The sequence below is a fragment of the Gracilinanus agilis genome, chromosome 1 (genome assembly GCF_016433145.1).
Source record: "Gracilinanus agilis isolate LMUSP501 chromosome 1, AgileGrace, whole genome shotgun sequence".
Taxonomy (NCBI): Eukaryota; Metazoa; Chordata; class Mammalia; order Didelphimorphia; family Didelphidae; genus Gracilinanus; species Gracilinanus agilis.
In genome coordinates this window covers 519,252,906-519,273,812 of record NC_058130.1, presented here as the reverse complement: position 1 = coordinate 519,273,812, position 20,907 = coordinate 519,252,906, and the positions used below count along the sequence as shown (strand labels likewise).

The 20,907-nt window shown below is 34.1% G+C and overlaps 1 protein-coding gene across 1 annotated transcript in view; it reads right to left on the bottom strand.

Annotated features, from left to right (window-relative positions):
• PXDNL (peroxidasin like) overlaps window positions 1-20,907 on the bottom strand; it is a 361,514-nt gene that overhangs the window by 61,456 nt on the left and 279,151 nt on the right. The window lies entirely within an intron of this gene.

Here is a 20,907-nt window from a genome sequence, read left to right as displayed (position 1 = left end):
CATATATCTGTTCTCTGTGACTCTTTCTCAGTCTCTGTCATAGACCACCAACTCTTTTCTCTGCATGCTCCAATTCATTGTCCAGAACTCCTTCTAGATATATAATTCTGCTCTCTCAGAGCCATATATCCAGGCTCAGGTTCTACCTGAACTTCAATCCATTTGTACCTGCTGGACACTTCAAACTGGATTCCCCAAAGATATCTCAAATGCATCAAATTCAAAACAGAACTCATTACCTTGACCCTGTTCCTAATATCTGTTCAAGGATAACCATTCTCCTAGTTTCTCGTGGACATAATCTCAACATTATCCTGGATGTTGTGTTCTCATTTACCCCACATATCCAGTCACTTGCAAGATCTTACCATTTCTAAGTCTCATATCTCTTGCATCTCATCCCTTCTCTCAGCTACCATCTCACTCCAAGCCATCATCACCTCTTGCCTAAATTATTGTAACAGCTTCCAAATTGTTTTCCTATTTCAAGTCTCTTCTCACTGCATTTCATCCTACACATTTGCTGTCAAAGTGATTTTCCTTAAAATCAGATGTGACCATGTTACTCCTATACTCAATAAACTCCAGTGACTCCTTTCTCTGTAGGATAAAAAAAAAACAAATTCCTTTGTTCAGCTTTTAAAGATCTTTACTTACTCTCCAGACTCCATACATTCTCTCCCTCTTTTCCTCTGTAACTCAGCCTGAGAAACCTTCTGTTCCTCATATACATGGCTCCCTTTCTGTCTTCTCCATTTCACTGGCTGCCCCATTATCTGGAATACACTCCCTCTTCATCTCTGCCTCAAAGAAGTCCTCTCTCCCTTCAGGACACACCTTGGGCACCACCATTTCAATGAAGACCTTCTTGATCCCCCTCTCCCAGATGCTACTGTATTCCCTGCCAAATTGTAAACCATTTGGTGTTTGTCTTTATTCTCTACAAGTATTTATTGTCTCCCCAATAGACTGTATGGCTTTTGTGAGAAGGAGCTGTTTTATTCATTGTATTTGTATATGCAGAATGTAGCCTGTTGCCTGCATGGGAGTAGGTACATAAAGTATTTTGATGATTTAGTGATTGAAAACCTGTACTAGAAGATAAGAAAACCTTAAGGAAGAAGCTGGGCAGATAGAAAAGATAAGATTTGGTGACTGATTAAGTCCTGAAAAGTCAAGGAATAATACCAAGATTGTTGAAGAAGAACTGGAATAAAAGTGCCATCTATAAATTTTTTGATTGATAAAGAAGATGGTCTAGTAGAATGGAAGGGTGAGACATAATAGACACTCTGAGTTCTTTATTTGTGCTCTTACAATTTAAGAAGAAAGCAAGGAAGAACCACCATATTACATGGACCCTCTGTAGAAAACTTATGGAAAGACAGACAAGAATTATACAAGACGGACAAGGCATGGCATATGATCTCCATCTTTTGAGGGAATATAAAAATAAATGAAATCATACATCAGTTTGAAACATAAAGATAATTGCACCACCAGTAATACCATGGAGTTCTGTGGTTTTCTCTTTGGTTAATAAACCCTTTTACTATTTAGTAATATTTCTCTGCTGACAGGCACTGGGTATTCTGTGATGGAGTTACATGTAAGGTTTAAACCACCATCTCATAGATATTCTCTTTTCAACCACAGGCTGGCAAAAAGTTCATTTATATTTCTTGAAGTCTTCTTTGATTGTGTGGGACCAAAAAATTTTGGGAAAGAGAAATAAAAATTTAATCTTGGTCTTTCCAATATAGTTTGTTCTTAAATCTTTTAAGAATCATTTTATTTTTTAAAAAGTCACCTTCAAAAGAAGACTGAAAAAAGCAGGTGAGATATGTAAGGACACAAAGAGTTTGAAGGAACTGAACATGAACTTATTCAAAAAATTCTAGGGTATCAAGTCTTGGAAGCATACACCAAAGGTTGAGAAGTATTTTAGAAGAAATAAAAAGAAGTAATACTTTACACAGCTGGTAGTATACTTGATATACTACTTATATCAAAAGATGGTAAAGGCTAAAGATATAAATAGATCCAAGAAGGATTTAACTAAATTCTTGCATAATTCATATGAAATTTATTAGGGAGGGAAATTAGGGGCATTAAGATGTGTCTATCCTTTGAAATAGATACCACAAAGGACAACAGAGTCCTACTAAATGCCATGGTGTCAAAGTCAGAGGCAAAGCGTCATAATAGCTAGATCAATCCAGTGTAAAATCCAGTATGACAATTATTAGTCCATGTTAAATTAATCGGTATCGATGGATCCAATATTAAGAGGGAATTTTACATTATCTTTTGTATTGAGAACTTAGTTTCATTATTTTGAGAGAGAGCATTCAAAAAAAAGCAAAAACATTATCAATCTAATTTCATAATCACTTCACAAGAAATGCATATGCAAATGTTCTTTAAAACTCTAGAACTCAATTTTGTAAAATGTGGAAACCAGGAGGCAGATGGGTGGGTCAGTGGATTGAGAGCCAAGCCTAGAGATGGGAGGTCTTAGGTCCAAATCTGGCCTCAGACACTTCCTAGCTGTGTGACCCTGGGCAAGTCACTTAATCTCCATTGCCTAGCCCTTCGACTCTTCCGTCTTAGAACCAATACTTAGTATTGGTTCTAAGATGGAAGGTAAGGGTTTAAAAAATGTGGAAACCATTAAATCAAAAGGAAAAATCTTTCTTGTATAAATAAACTCTAAAACTGAACTTTCTGGAGATTGAGGAGAATCATTTCAGATACCAAACATATTCTTCAAAGATGAATTTATGAATTTTTAAAATGTATCATCAGACTCATTCAATTTCATTGTGTTGTATATATTTAAAACAATAAAACAGTAAACATAAATGTTTAATTTAAACATTATGAATGATTATTTGCTTTGTATTTAATTTTACCTTATAGATAAATGAGCACCTCAATTTTTTTAACACAGAACACAATAATTTTAAAACCATCTACTACAGTATATAAATGTGACATTTCTCATATTTGAGTGTGGTGCAAGTTTCCTACCATCATCTATTATTTGTGTTACTCTTTGGGTTACAAGTGGTAGTTTTGAAGTTTCTTCAAAGCAAAATTCATTTTATGTCTGACTGCCCAAAAATGCCTTATAAAAGAGAGACTTCCAACACTTTTCTTCTAATAAGTTGTTTGAGTATCATTGACTCTCAGAAAAGAACTAATATGAATAAAGAAGCTTTAAAAAAAGTACTTTAACATTTTAAAAATTTCATGCTTGAATCATCTAACCTGCAAATAAAAATAGTGAAGTTTGATGTGGTTTTATGAGCTATCAGCTCAAGATAATTTTTAAAATATAAAGCCAACAATTCTACCCTAAATAACATCTGCTCTAGCTCAGAGCAAGGTATGAAATAATGATTTCAGTCAACAAGAAAAAGATAACACTTGTGGCTATCAAACTCTAAAACAATTTGTTGAGAGAGTAGAATAGTGCAGTCTTACTGTATCATTTAGAAAAAGATAACTATTTCAATCAATTCACATTTTTTTTTCCAAAAGAAAAAAGCCTGAACTCAGTCAAACCAATGTATGTTATTACATAGGGCCATAATCGCCCTATATATAAAACTTTTATAAATAAAAGTGTCTTTTATAAAGTTGTGTATTTCATTTAATAAGGGCATCTAGATGGGACACTGGATAGAGTGCTGGGCCTGGAGTCAGGATGACTCATCTGCCTAAATTCAAATCTGGTCTCAGACACTTACTAGATACGTGACTCTGACCAAGTCATTTAATTGTTTGTCTCAGTTTCCTGCAAATTGAGCTGGATAAGGAAATGGCAAATCACCACAGAAGCCTAGAACTACAATGAAGATCTTCTAATCCCTTGTCCACTGATTTTTATTATTCTACATCATCTTAATACTATCAGTTGATCAAGAAATAAGAAAACATGAAAATCTTGAATTGTGCCAGACATTGTGGTAAAAAAATTCTAAGAACAAGCTATTTTGGATATCATTATTACCATAATAATTTTATATAGCACTTTTATTATACATAGGTTATTTATAAATGTGTATCTGCATAAATTTTAACAAATATGCTATAAACAAGTCACTTAGAATCTCTGGGAGTTACTTTCATCATCAATAATAAAAAGGGCTGTGAAAGAGATCATCTCAAAAGGTTCCTTCTAGCTCTAAATCCTATGATCCATATGGGTCAATCAACATAAAAAGAGACCTTATTACTGAATTTCAACCATTATATCAAAATTTTATAACAATGCTTCCCGAGGTTTCTAATTATTACTTAGTAGTTAATGTGCTAAAGAACTTTGAGCCAGGCATAAATTGAGATTTCTTCCAGTTCTTATAAAACATATTTTCTTGCCTTTTTCTTTGATCTATAGCATTATGTAGACAAATCTCTCATTTAATTTTAGTACTTACACAAGATTATTAAGCAAAAGGAATAGTCTTAATAACATGTCACTAGATAAATGAACAACTAGTATATAATCATACTAGATGTGCCATAACATCTAGTTAAGAATATACAAGCTTTGTTTTTTTTTTCTGGATGAGGTTTCTCTGAGAAATAACCTCTCAACCACTAAATTGCTGCTTTTCAAAACCATCAGGTACTAGAGAAGATGCATGTCAAAAAACAATCTTTCTACTGTCACTAAAACCCAACCAGCTATCCCAAAGAGTTATTGAAACTGGGTTAAATCCATCATTCCTTTAAAGACTAAGAGATAAAATATGGCTACTACTTTAGGCAGATTGTGTTCTCTGAGGGCATTTTGAAATGTTAAGTTCTATAATTCAAAGGTGACTAACAATGCCATAGCTAGGCACTAGGATTAATTAGAATAGATCATAAAAGAATATTATGTTTCCATTATATTTTGAGCCTATTAGAGCTATATCAAGAAGGAGGAGGCAGTCAATTAGACCCCAAAGTTCTAACATCTGACATGCTTCCAGAATATTTAAGGGAAGGGATGAGCCTGTATTTTCATTTGACTCATGGTATATCTCTGAAAAATATACACTATCGTCTATTTAGAGCGTGATTTAAACCATGATCCAAGGCGATTTCAGTAACAGCATTTTGCCATTCTCCTCCTCCACTTTGATGAAATCCCCATGAATGAAATTTATTTTAGTGGGCAGATGAGAAAAATCAAGGATAATAACGAAAATGTAAAATAAATCTTTATCAAAAATTAACTACAAATACAACATGACAAAATATTAATTTAAAAATTACCCGTAGTTATACTAGAATATATTTAAGTGAACGTAAAAATATGCTGATTCCCATGTGTTTCTCCTAACTATTCTTTACAATTGATATAGCATCTTGAGAAGGTAACGTTGCCCATTTTGGGTATCTATTTAGATTCAAGCTCAGTGGGACCATCAGAAAGTCACATAAACTCTCAGTGACCTAGAAAACTCTCTAAGACTATAAATTACAGATGAGTTGTGACTTGCATAAAACAGAGGGAGTGTAAACAATCTTAGTTTCCTCAACAAAGGAACTGAAAGGTCCTGATACCTCTTCTTATACACCTACAAATCTGGGACAGAACAGGATTTTTAGAGCAGAATTTTAGGAAGCCAAAGAATAAAATTATTTGCAAGTGCATGGTTTAAAGGAAGTAAGCTATTGCTATGAAAGACATAATTTTTAAAAAGCATCAAATCAGGTCAACAAAATGTATTCATTGGTTACTGTGTACTAGGCATTGTTGTTTTGTTGTTTGGAGGTTTTTTGGGATAAAATCCTTACCTTCTCTCTTAGAGTCAATATTGTAATTAGTTTCTAGGCAGAAGAGCTGGAAAGGCTAGGCAATGGGGGTTAAGTGACTTGCCCAGGGTCACAATGTAAGGAAGTGTCTGAGGCTGTATTTAAATCCAGAACCTCCTATCTCTGAGTCTGGCTCTCAATCCACTGAGATACATAGCTACCCCCACCAGGCATTGTTCTAAACAATGGGAAATAAAAACACAAATAGAAATATGGTCTCTGTCCATAAGAAGCCTATATTCTAGAGGGAAAATATATTTTCATGTACCATAGAAGATAGGTCCTCTTAATGCCAAAGAGTAAAAAAGAAGATTTTAAAATAAAATTAGTGTCACATTTAAAATAAGGCAAAATTTTTTATATTAGAAAAGGCTAAATATTCAAAAACCAAAAAACAGTTACTAGGAAACTACACATTTCAATAGGAAGAAAGGATGAATTATTTTTTCTTTTAACTTTTATTTTTAAATTTTTGAGTTCACAATTTTCTCTCCCTCTAGCCCTTCTGCAACTGACTGAGAAAGCAAGAAATATGATATCAATTATACATGTGAAGTCATGCAAAACAGATTTCCATATTAGCCTTGGTGCAAAAAAATAAAAGAAAAAACAAGAAAAATAAAGCAGGTGAAAAAAGCATGCTTCAGTCTGAACTCAGAGTTCTCTCTTTGGATGTAGATAGCATTTTTCTTCATGAATCCTTTGGGATAATCTTGGATCACTTTATTAATTAGAATAGATAATCCTCTCACAGTTGATCATCATTACAATAATACTGTCACTATATGGAAGTTTTTTCCTGTTTCTGCTCACTTCATTTTGAATCAGTTCACAGAGTTCCGAATTTTTTTCTGAATATATAGTTTTATTTAAAAATCTTTAAAAATAATAGTTCCCCAGTTAAATGTAAAAACAATGTTCAATATTCATTTTTTTAACTTTTGAATTCCAAATTCTATTCCTCCCTCCCTTGGATGATAAGAAATATGATCTAGATTTAATTTATGGAATCAAGTAAATTTTTTTGATGTTACTCTTTTGTGGAAGGAAACTTTTTCAAAATGAAGAAAGTGAAATATTATATGCTTCATTCTGGATTAAGAATCCATCAGTTCTTTCTCTGAAGATAGAGGGCATTTTTTCATCATAAAATCTCTGAGATTATCTTAGATCACTGTATTGCTGAGAATACCCAATATTGCTGTTACTGTATAAAATATTCTCCTAGTTCTCCTCATTTCATGTAAATCTTTCAAGGTTTTTTTTCCTGAAATCATTCTGCTCCTCCTTTTTTATAGTAGAATAGTATACTGTTACAATTATATAGCGCAATTTTTTCAGTCATTCCCAAATTAATTGGCATCTCATCACTTTCCAATTCTTTGCCATCACAAAAAGAACTATTGTAAATATTTTTGTACATATATATATCTTTTTCTTTTTTAAAAATCTCTTTGGCATACAGAAATAGTAGTGATATTGCTGGATCAAAAGATATGCATGATTTTATAGCCATTTGGGCATAGTTCCAAATTGTTCTCCAGAAGGATAGAATCAGTTCACAATTCCCCCAGCAATTGGAATCCTACTAAAGGAAGATGGCTGGGAGAGAGAGTAGTTGAGTTGGAGTTTGGCCCTGAGTTTGAGAAAGCACATACAAATAATAATATCAATGAGACATTCATCTATGGGTTCATCCATTGATATTGCCACTGTAGTCTTTCCTTATTATTTAATGAATACTTGCTATGCCCAGTTATCCTTAAATGTCCAAAGGCAGAATTTGATATTGGACTTGAGGAAAAGTCTTCATTTAAAGAGAATTTGATGGAGTGGGCCAAACAGTATAACCTTGTGCATACAAAAGACTCCAAGTTATAGAATGTTCATAACATGGTAGAACTTTGTTATACTATTGAGTAAATGGGTCCAGAATAGATGAGCCTTTCATGCAACAATAACTTAAATATATTTCTACATGTGTAGAAGCCTGTTTTGACCTACCAACATGACCAAATTAATTTATTATGAAAATCATTAATCAGAGAAAATGAATTGTATAGATAATGTTAAATGGAAAAAAAAAAAACTAAAGCATCACAAGCTAAAACAGGTGTGAGGTTGCTGAATTGTGGAAAACTAAAGAGATACTGAATTGAGATACTGTGTTTGGCACATCGTATATGCTTAATAAATGCTTCTTGTTTGAAAATAAAGGAAAAGAATGGAAGAAACATGATTGGAAAATGAAATGTAAAATGTACAAGATGGAATAGGATGAACAAGAAAGTAGTAGCATATTAGATGAAAATTTTTAAAAAGTTAAAAAAAGGAGGAAAAATAAAGTAACAAAATAAGAGAAAAGAGATAAATAGAGAAAAGAACTAAAAAAAGGAACTATAAGAGAAAAAGAGATAGAAATTAGTATAATCATAAGAAGGAAAAGATATGAAAGTCAAGACAAAGTATAGTTACTTTATTTTATTTTTAAAACCGGAAAAAGCATACTTTTGTATAAAACACTTGAAAAAACTCATCCTCAACTAATGAGAGGCCATGCTTATATCAATTTAAGACTCATTAAAACTAGTACTCTTTAAGTGACCAGATAACATCATTCACAACATAATTTTATACATCCTCTATTCCTCCTTTCTTAGTTTTCTAAAGAAAGATTAACAAACATTACAACTAAATTATATCTATGAGCCCTTTTTCTATGTTACTGGAACTGAATGTAATTATTCTTTGACTCTATATATCTTGAACTTTTGGCTTAGAAAAATATAGGCAACAAAATAATACACAAATATACACAAAATCCATTTGACTGCCTTCTATTCAAAGAAAATGGGGCATTAGGAAGTAAAGATGGTATTTTAAAAGCATTGATAGTTCTATTTGACAAAATCCAAAATATATGTCCTTAAACAACTAGATATAGAACTAAAATCTTGTGAGAGACAAATGGGCATTATTAAATTGATAGCTATTTCTCTAGTTATCTTTGCAAATTTCTTTAAGAATGGAGATTATCCTATGTTCTCAAAGGTTATGCTAGTGGAGCACCAACTATGGCCAGCCTGACTAACATGGAAAAATGATAAATACAAGTTTGGAAATAAACTATCACATGGAGTCTTTCTCAACAAATTTAAGATTACTTATTACCAGAGAGATGGTTGATAGGTATTATATTTCCTCTGATCACAACAACCCATGAAATATTTTATTAAGGTATAGAGGGAGCTTCAGAAAAGGAAGAAGGTACACCAAGTTAAATCATTGGTAATATTCATTATTAAAGCATATGTCTTCCATTGTTATGAAATAATTCTATAGTCAGTAAAAAATGGAATTTTTAGAAGAAGAAAAATACAGCAAGAAACAACAACTGAAATTAACAAAATGTAGATTCATAGAACTATAATAGACATGACTGGTTATGCAAATCTTTTATAGCCACCATAGAGAAGTAATTTGCTAAAGTCAAAACTTGCTCAAGGTCACAGAGGAAGTTGTGTTTAGTAGAACCATGATTCCAACCCAGGTTCTCCAATACCAGCGCTATACCTATTTCCACTGTACCAGGAGGCCATCTATATTCTATAACTGTAATTACCCTCTATTAAATCACCACATGGGATGCCAACTCTTGCTTGATGTTTTAAAAGATTGAAGCAATTAATTACTTACTATAGCAATCCCCTTCTAAGAACTACACTTTTGAGGATAGCTATCCAACAGCAGCAATTATTAATTGGTCTTTGGTGATTTTCATTTATCCAGTGAAATCTATTTTTTCTACACTTCATTGTTGTTGTTTAAACATAGGAATGGAGTTAAAATTTACTTCTGACCTTTCATCTTTGTCTTGGAGTTATAGTTGACTTTAGGTTTAAAAAAGTAGTCTAATATAATGTAATTGATTGAAGTCTATAAAAATATTGGATAGGAACAAACATTTAAATATGAATGTGAAAATGATTTGCCTTATAAAACTGTTCATCTCACTTTTGGTTTAATTTTGAGAGTAGTTTTCTATAGCAAAATTTCATAACTTTGGGCTACAACAATTCAGTTTCCTATTTGTCTTATCTTTAAATGATTCTTTACAAAGAAAAAAAGAATATCATAAATCAGGGGTAAATTGAGATTATTGTGTTCTGTAAATAAAACTTAAGATTGCTCCACAAAATTTTAATGATTCATCATGGCAAAAGAGTGGCTATGAGTTCTCAAAGACTATACCAAATACAGCATAAACTCTGGAAGAATCTAAGTGGAAGAAGTTTTGACTGTAGGTCTAGTGATAGGTTGCAACTGAGTAATGGATTAACCAAATTGTGTAAGTATGAAAGGCCCTATCACCGATAGGTTGGCCTCAATGTGATGAAATACTTAATAATTTAAACTAATCAAACAAAGAAATATACAAAGCATTCTCTGATCCTGAGACTACCTTTCTGCTTTTCCAGTAACAGAGGCAGTAGTGGAAAATATGTCAAAGGGAATGAAAAATGACAAAAAATTTAGATTGTCAAAAACATTAATTTAATATCTTATTACTATAAATAATAAATCTTTGAATAAGGAACAGCATGGTGATATACTACAAAATGACCTGACATTCTTGCTCTTGTGAAGACAAAAGAGATAAATGAGTTGTAGATTTACAACTCGAAATTTCTCCTCTGAATGACTACTAGAAGAATTGCTAGATTTGGTTTCTCTGTGTCCCCAAAGGCATGATAAACATTATTTGATATGATTCTTGCTCATATACCTTTGCAGAACTTATAGAGGTCATGAGCATGATAATTTCTCTATTTTCATCATTTCAGGGGATGAAAAATAAAGAAATTATTGTTATAATCAATGTCAAATGAGGAATAAAACAAGAAAATATATGTGAAAATGTTTTCTCTATAATAGAGTATTATTATATATTATATTATTATATTATTATATTAAAATATTATAGTATTATATAATAGACCTATACAATGTCCAAATGGACAAAAGACTTCCTATAGATGAAAAGGCCCTTTTGATGCTCCTATTTGTAGATGATATTATGTTGATTGCATCAAGACCCAAAATACAAATCTCCCCAGTGAGCTTCATGGATACTTAAAAGCTTTTTCCTAACCATAAAAAAGAGGCAAGATTCCTAGACTCTCATCTGGGGAATATAGTTAGACAAAGAGCCCACTAAGTTACTTTATATGTTTTTGTGCATGTGTATGTGTGCACATATATATATGGATATATATATGTGTGTGTGTGTGTTTATTATAATTATAAATATCTACCTTATCTATGTATACAGAAATTTGGATTACATTTAGAAAATTATACTATACTTTCAATAGTCTTTGGCTGCTTTGTGATTTGACAATCAATTGTTTTGACATTGATATTCTTTCAGTAATTTTATTATGAACCACCAAGATCTCTGAAGAATAAAAATGGCAAATGACACAAAAAGTAATTGATATAGACACAGTGGCTACATATAAGCTAAAATATTACCCAGATGACTTATTTAGAATAATATTAATACAAACTATTTTTATAAATACTTTTCAGTATGTATAGCACAATATTGTAATATCTCCTTTGTGCCTGATAAAAGCTTTTTGAGGTAGGTTCTAAAGGCATTCTTCTAATTTACAAGTGATGAAACAGAGGATAAGAAGGGCTAAGTGAATTTCCTATGGTCAAGCAGCTGGTTGGAAATGTACAGCTGGAAAAAGGAGCTGGATATCATATAGAAAATTTAAGCTGTGATATATGATTGTAATAGAATACTGTTGCACCTTGAGAAATGGCCAACAGGTCAATTTTGGAAAAACATGGAAAGACCTACATGAAATTATGAATAGTGAAACAAAATGAACCAAAAGAACATTATCAAAAGTAATGGAGGGGGCAGCTGGGTAGCTCAGTGGATTGAGAGTCAGGCCTAGAGATGGGAGGTCCTAGGTTCAAATCTGGCCTCAGACACTTCCCAGCTATGTGACCCTGGGCAGGTCACTTGGCCCTCACTGCACACCCTTACCACTCTTCTACCTAGGAGCCAATGCACAGAAGTTAAGGGTTTAAAAAAAAGTAATGGAAATATTGTTTGAAGAATGACTTGTGAGTTGTGTATATGACTTGTATATGTCCACCTCCAGAGAAAGAACTAATAAATAGAAACAAGTAAGACATAGTTTTATATATACATATATATTTTGGTCAAATGGTGCCTTCTCTAATGGAGGAAGAGGGAAGGCATTAACTGGAATTTTAATATAACAAACAAATATTTTAAATGATTAAATAGGAATATATATTTGTGACTATAAGATGGACAGCCTAAGGGACATACTGAATCCCAAGAAATAGTAATATATGGAAGAAATCCTGTAGCTTATTGGGAAGTTCCTCTATGGAAACTCAGAGATGTGTGGTCATAGATAGGAATTGCAAAAAATGAACAGGCATATATTGATTATTTGTGCCCCTGAAGGAATAGTTAGTCACTCATGAAGAATTCATTAAATATTTCTAGGTTCTAAGGGACTATGTTAAGCACTGAGAAATCAAATATAAGCCCTCAAAGAGGGAGGAAAAAGACATAAAAGAATCTTAGGAGAGAAGCAGCATACATTACTTTGAGCAAAAGCATGGCAGAAAAAGTCCAAGAGTCAACAGTAGACCCTGGAGAGGAGTGAAGGCATAGTCATCCTGGGTCTCTTCTTTAAACCTAGGTTGTGGAAGAAAATATCCAAGCAGAGAAAGTAGTCACAGGGTCTGAAGGCACTCTCAATATGTTCATTTTAGGATTAAAATACTGACACAGATAAAGATTATGGATCCACTAAAGCATGTCTTATAGGCTATCCATCAGTTATCTCTCATTTTTACTCCATATCTAGCCCATCTCCTTGCTTTGTTAATGTCTTTCATAACTTATTGAACACTTCTAAATAAGGCTGACCTGATTCACTTTATTTCAAAATGTACCCATCAATTTTCTGTGAAACTGAAGAGCACAGAGTTATTATGAATATACAATATCCATTAATGACACTAATATCTTGGTGCTGTATAATAAACAACAAAAACTTGATCTCCAAGCATGGAGAGTAGAGACTGAACTGTGATTTGCTGCCAAAGAACAAAAGTAGTCAGCCATTTAAGTCTTCTCCAAATTGCCTAGCCCTTCTCAGCTGCCTATTCCAAAGAAACATGATGGGAGAATTTAAAAGCATCACCCTCAAACCTTTCACATTCGGGTCCTATTCTGTTGGAGGAAAGAGTACCTTTGGGAGAGATACTTTTTTTAGTCATGGTAAAGACTAAGAACTAAAATGAGTTTATTGATTATTAAGTCAGATAAAAGTTGAACTGAGCAACTTAAGAGGAGATAGTAGTGAAGAGATAGCTCAAAGAGCAGAGAAGGTCTGGGCATCATGGCCATCAGCTGAAAGTCCTGTATAGTCCTATTATGCAAGGGAGAAGCCTACTAACTGTAGTACCACCCATTAAGTGGACCAGAAGAACCAATGAGTCAACATGTATTATCTCAGCTGAAAAATCTAGCTAAGACACAGTGTTTGTGTGTGTGGAGGGGAGTAAGGGAGTGAAATAGCTGAACACCTATCCCTTGCAGAAGAAAGTCTTTCTAACTACAAAATATCCTAAAAATGGAGTCTGACAAAATTGCACCCAAGCTTCACTCCCATCTCCCTCCCAACAGAGACACACATTAGTCATAGCATCTCTAGCGAGTGTTGCATAGGTTTCACATAGATAACTGAAGACCAAGTGGAACAGAGTTGTGGCACCTCCGTAGAGAAAATGAAGTTTTCTGTGTTCTCTAGCCAAATGAATTTCCTAAGTATTACTTGCATGTAAAAGTTATTCTATTGTTATTTTTATTCTTAGGTTATTTTCTTGAATACCTTTGTCTTCAACCAAGCCTCCCTTTGCATTATTCATCCCACATCCCCATAATGCTCTCCCTTGTCACTCTCACCTACTGGAATTTCTGGCTTCCTTCAAGACTCAGCTCAAATCCCATCTTCTTCACAAACTCTTTCCCTGCAGCCTCCCCCTCTTGATATCAGTGCTTTACCTCTGAGATTACTTTTCATGTATATATTTACATGAACATAGTTATTTGCATGTGGTCTCTGTCACTGGAATGTGAGCTCCTTGAAAACAGGCACCATTTCCCCTCTTTCTTTATGCCCTGGGCACTTATCATAATGCCTAGCAGATAAAAAGAGCTAAATAAATGCTCAAAAACTGACTAACTTGTCTGATAATAATTCTGAAGGTTCTTAAGAACTAAATTTTACAGAGAATTCTGAACACAATGAACCTAAAACTTATGATAGATTTCAAGAACCCATGGGTAAGGGTAATCATAAATTCTACAGTTCTGTTACTGCTGCTCACCAAAATATGAAGTATGAACAAAGGAAAAACACACATCTTTCACTTATTAAATGAGGAAGAAATTTATTAGAATACAATTAATTCAAAGTATCTGAACAAGCAGTCTTCTGAAGAAGAAATCAAAGCTATTTATAGTTATATGAAAAGTACTCTACCTCACTAATGATTAAATAAATGAAAATTTAAAAAAATCTAAAGTACCACTTCACACCTATCAAATTGGCTAATGTGACAGAAAAGCATAATGACAAGAGTTGGAGAGGATGTGGAAAAGTAAGGGCACTCATGCACTGTTGGTGGAGTTGAGAACTAATTCAACCATTCTGGAGAATAATTTGGAATTATGACCAAAAGGCAATTAAATTGTGCCTGTCCTTTCATCTAGCAATACTACTACTATGTATGTATCCCAAAGAGATTTTTTAAAAGGGGAAAGAACCTATATGGAGAAAAATATTTATAGCAACTCTTTTTTGTGATGGCAAAGAATTAGAAATTGAGGTTATGCTCTTCAAGTGGTGAGTTACTGAACAAGTTATGGTATATGATTGTGATGGAATACTATTGTGCTCTGAGATATAAGGAAAAAGATTCCTCAAGACACACTTGGGAAGATTTACATGAACTAAAGTGAAGTAAAATGAACAAAATCAGGAGAATATTGTACACAATGACAACAATATTACATAATAAAGAGTTGTGAATGATTTAGCTATTCTCAGAAATACAATGATCCAAAACAATTTCAAAGGATTTATGATGAAAAATGCAATTTACCTCCAAAGAAAGAACTGATAGATTATGAAAGCAGATCAAGTATACGTTATTTTTTGATATTGTTATTATTCATGTTTTTAATTTGCATTTACTTTTGTAATATGGGTAATATGGAAATGTTATGCATGACTGCACGTGAATAATATATATCAAATTGCTTGTCTTCTCAGAGAGAGTTGAACAGAGGGAGGGAGAGAAATTCAAACTCAAAAATTTTCAAAAAGAATGTTAAAATTTTTTGTTTACATGTAATTGAAAAAATATATTTTTAAATAAACATGTAAATCAATTTTAAACAAAAATATAAAATGGTTAAATCTGAAATAACTACTCTTCTTCTTTAGAACCAATACTCAGTATTGATTCTAAGATAGAAGGTACTGGTTTAAAAAAAGGAAATATATATAAAAGCATAACAGATAGTTTGGAGAAGCAGATAAATGTGTCTGGTCCAAATAGAGCTTTAAGTCAAGAGCCAGAGATTGACAGGCTTCAGTGAGGAAAGGAGGGGGCTAAACACTCCTGGCTCTCAAACCCCTCCCCCTCTAACTGCTTCTGCTTCAGTTGGTAATGAAGACAGGAATAAGATTCTTCTGGTAAGTTTCAGTTATGGCTGAAACCCCAATTGATGTTCCTTTTCTTAAATTTATATTCCTCACAGGTCAGTATGATGAGTATATAGAAATTATTTATCTAACAGTTGAGGACAGAGGAGATCTTCTTAAACTGGCAGCCAACAGGATTCAAACTAAATGTACAGACTGAGTTGTGAGTATCTTCCCAAATAATTATCAGGCACAGATTTGAAGGTAAAGGTTATATTAAGTAATAACAAAGAAAACTAGAAAGGGTAAATGAGGGTTTTAGGATAATGAGAGGAAACCCTAAACTGCTAAATAGATGCTGCCCTTCCCCCTCCCCACAAGAGGGGATGAAGCACTTAACTGAAACTGACTCTCTTGCTATTGATAAATATCTTACTCTCTAATCACTAAGTAATTATATAATTATATTAATGAAGAATAGTAATAACAAACAGGCTAACCCTATGAGTAGAAGCCACTGGCTTATGCTATAATGGCCACCTCAGGAGAAACCGTCAAGTCAGGAGTAGCAGGCAGAGTGTCTGCTCACATCCACTCCCACAAATAAACTGTCTCCAACCCTTCTCAACTGCCCCCTCACCCAAAGTTCTCCAGGGGGTTCCCCTGGAATTCTGGGTGAGGCTATCCCTGTACCTTTGCAAGGATTCCATGCTTTGCATCTCCACACAACAATATGTATAAGTATATACATATATTATATTTGTATTTAGGAAGACTATATCTTTGGGTGACATCCTGAGAATCCACTTCAAACAATATAAGGAAGCCATGCTTTCGAGACTTGATATGCAAGCATCTGGGAAGCTATCCAGCTTCTCCATCCTGACCCTCATAATGTTTTCCCTGTAAAGCTGTTCCATGCTAAGAATAAGCAACTTTTCTCTCAGGATGAGGCAAAGTATGAGGCTAAGTGAGAAAAATGAACAAGTATATGGGTTTCTAAAGCCTTCACTGCAAAGATGCAAAATGCAAAGAAAGTCAAATAGAAAACCTCTGAGTTACCAAGGGACTATAGGTATCATCCAACTTGAAAGCAAGATTCACTCCAGCTAAGTCCCAATGAGGCTAAACCACCTGGAGATGAGTGGGTTATACTTACATTTCATCCAAGAATATAACCTTTTACAACTGAAAAATCTGAATGGAAATTACTTGAGGAAAATTAGCAGTTTAAAATGTTGAGTATTCTTATGTAACAAGGTGAGTTCATGGGGAACTTTTCTGTGTTCAATGGCTTTGAATTTGGAATCAATTTTAAAGTTATTTGCCGAATGAATGACTGAATAAACTTCCAAGGAAGATTGTCACAGATGTGCTGCAATGAGGATAATCTGTCTGCAAAGCATCCAAAGTGGATTACATGCTAATCAACTCTCAAACACTTTAAAATTCAATGCAGAGTGGGCTTGGTTTTTCTAAAATGCCTTGTACACTTCTGTAGTTTAGCATTATAAATACTTAAAAGAAATAGGAAATATTTGGTATAAAAGATACAAAATCTCATACTGATTCTTTATGCCCAGAAATATCTGAGCATTCTTGGTTTGGCAGTTGTATGCACCATATATATGATGATCCTTAGGAATCATCCTGCTTTTATACTATGTTACTAAACCATATTAAAATTATGCCAATCCCTGTGAAAGTATTGGTCAAACTCCTGGTATGTGCAACTACCATGAAAGTTACTAAGGATAAAAAGATTAAGATTATAATCCTTGCTTTCAAGAATTTTACCTTTTTTATCAAAGGAGAAAACATGCACACACCAAAAACAACGCACACCAAAGAAATGGGCATAATTGCAAGAAACTGGAGAAAGAGAAAGTGGCTCAAAAAAGAGATGGCATCTGAAGTGAGTTTTTAATGAAACAATTTTCTTACTTGTCTTTATTATATAACATGATCTTTAATTTCTCAAACTTCTCATTGGCACTGACAGGTTAGGTATCTAGATGCTACTACATTTCACTTCGGGATTCTAAGGGAATGGAAGTATCTTTTTTTAAAACCTTACCTACTAGTTTTATAATTGATTCTAAGTATTGGTTCCAAGTAAATTCTAGGCAATTGAGGTTAAGTGACTTGCCTATATAACTAGGATGTACTAAGGCCAGATTTGAACTCAGGAACTCCCAGCTCTAGGTCTGGCTCTCAATCCACTGAGCCACCTACCTGCCCCATTTATACGTATTTCTGATGCATGGTTAACAAATCCCCATTGAAGGGTTTCTCTCTCTGAATATCAAGTGATATCAGTTAGCCAGATTTAATTAGTTTCTAAAAATCGGCATTTACTAAGGTTGTAGAGTTGGTTAATGGCAACTAGGTGTCAAAGTGGACAGAGTACCAGGTCTAAAGGTAAAAAGACTCATCTTCCTGAGTTTATATCTGATCTCAGACAATTGCTAGCTGTGTGACCCAAAGCAAGTCATTTTAACCTTGTTTCCCTCCATTTCTTCAGCGGCAAAATGACCTGGAGAAGGAAATGGCAAACAACTCTAATATCTTTTCCCAGAAAACTGAAAATAGGGTCACAAATTGTTGGACACTATTGAAACAGCTGAACAACAACAAACAGTTGGTAGAAACCTGTTGCCCTGGAATGTATTCCCACAAGCACATAGAGGGGAAAAGTGAGCTCAATTTTAGAGAGCACATATAGCAAAGGGGTAACTCAGGTCCTGAAAAGTATTTTATTGAGTCTTCAAAATGTTCCTTCTAGGTGTGGTATTGTTTTTCTCCCTTGAATCTGCCTTTTCTTATTACACTAGTCTGTCCTTGAGTCCTAAAGTAGATACTACCACCAATTTCCATTATCCCTGAAGATATTGCAAGAGTACTGATTAAAAAATCCAAATCCTCTGATCCTCTGAAGTACACAAGGTCCCCCTCTGGTCAATGACTGGCAGGGGGAGATCAAAGCCAAGACCTACCGCTAAGCAATTCCCTCACAAGCCTTGACTAGAACGGTTCTCTCCTAGCTCACCATTTGTACCAATCCAAAATTCCAAAATAGGTTACTGGTTTTATACATGCCCCACTGCAGACTTCTAGTTGTACCTAACTGAAATGTCCATTACTTTTTCATATTCAACTCACACCCAGATTTATTGATTTGATTAAGATGTTTTTTCAACACAAAAAGGTGTCAGGCCCAAATGAGTTAGAGTCATTTAAATTCTTACCTTTACAGTCACGTAGAGAGTTTCCTTCTAAATCCATTAAAATTGAGAATCCCAGAATATGAACTGTATTCTGAGTTTTGTTTTTTTTTTTGCTTTTTTTTTTAAACCCTTGTACTTCGGTGTATTGTCTCATAGGTGGAAGATTGTTAAGGGTGGGCAATGGGGGTCAAGTGACTTGCCCACGGTCACACAGCTGGGAAGTGGCTGAGGCCGGGTTTGAACCTAGGACCCCCTGTCTCTAGGCCTGACTCTCACTCCACTGAGCTACCCAGCTGCCCCCTATACTGAGTTTTGAAAATTATTTTGTACTTGCAAAGGGTTAGTTTAGAGAAGAAAGATGAAGTATCTTTTAAGGTATTCATTCATGCATTCAATAATTATTTATTAAGTTCCTACCATGTCTGATGCACTGGAAGAGACATGAAATTAAACAAGGCAAAAATCTTAAATCTTGTAGGGGACTATCAAACAGATAATTATGACCTAAAACTAGTACTTCAAACAAAAAGAAAGCACTTTATGATCAGATGAGAGGGTTCAAAAACAAAGCAGCATTTGCATTGGACCTTGAAGGATGGAGAGGATATCAGTAGGGAGAGATAAAAATAAATAACATTTATTCATCACTTTAAGTTTTGCACAGCAACTTGCATACTAATATATTTAGCTGATCTTCATAATTCCTTGAAGAAAGAGTTATAGATGTTATCATACCCATTTCACTTTTGAGGAAACTGAGGCTCAGGAAAGCTAAGTTAACTTGCCCAGGGTTACAAATTTAGTGTCAGGAGAAGCATTCAAATCTCCATATATCCAACAAGCATAGTTGCTGCTAAACAAAACTGCTTTTCTACAGATGGAAGGAGGCATTCCAAGCACAGAAAAATGATTGGGAAAAGCTCAGAGATTGAAAAGCTAAGAGAATATTTAGAAAATAGTTCAGGATTGCTAAAATATAAAGTACATGATGATGTGCAGTATAAATTACAGAGAAAGCAGATTCTGGAGGACCTTGAATGCCTGGTTAAGGATTTCATTTTTATTTAGTATTACATTGGGAGGCCATTGAAGGATTTTTTTTTGAGGAATGTATTCTACCTGTGTAGAAGGAAGATTAATCCAGTAAATATGTGTATGATGAAGTGAGAAAGTGGAGGGAGAGACTAATCCATCTAATCATCTAGTCCCACCTCCCCATTTCATAGAGATGCAAAACTGAAGGCCAAGAACAATAAGTGGAAAGAATATAATAATAGCTAGCATTTGTTTATGGCTTTGAAGCTTACAAAGTGATTTACAAATGCAATCTCCCTTGATTTTCACAACCACCTTATGAGGTTGCCATAGTATCACCCTATTTTCCAAACTGAGACAGACAGAGGTTAAGAGTGTCCCAGGATCACACAATTAAGTATCTGAAACTATTTTTCTTGTTGTTGTTGTTTTAAACCCTTACCTTCTGTCTTAGAATCAATATAGTGTATTGGTTCTAAGGCAGAAGAGTGGTAAGGAGAGGCAATGGGGGTTAAGCTTTGCCCAGGGTCACACAGCTGGGAAGTGTCTGAGGCCAGCTTTGAACCCAGGACTTCCCATCTCTGGGCCTGACTCTCAATCTACTGAGCCACCCAGCTGCCCCCTGAAGCTGTTTATTTAACACATCTTCCTAACTCCAGACCTAAAGCTCCATTCACTCTGCTTTCTGCCTCCAAATGTAGAGATGGAAGAAATCTTAGAGAACAACGAGTTCAGCCCTCTCATTTTACAGATGAGGAAACTGAGGCTCAGAGAGGTTAAATGATTTCCCAAGGTCATCCCTAATAAACATCTGAGGATGGATTTGAAAACTAGACATACCTGATTCCAAGTTGAGCACCTTATCTAATCCAATATGATGCCTAACACATCTTTCTAATGATATGAATATCTTTCCCCACCACCCCTAGGAGATTAAATTTTTAACAAAATTAGGGCAGCAAATGATATTATCAAGAAAAAGATATATATATATATATATATATTCCTTTGACATTCAGTAACCTCTAAGTTCTGGCAGTAATATATATATATAT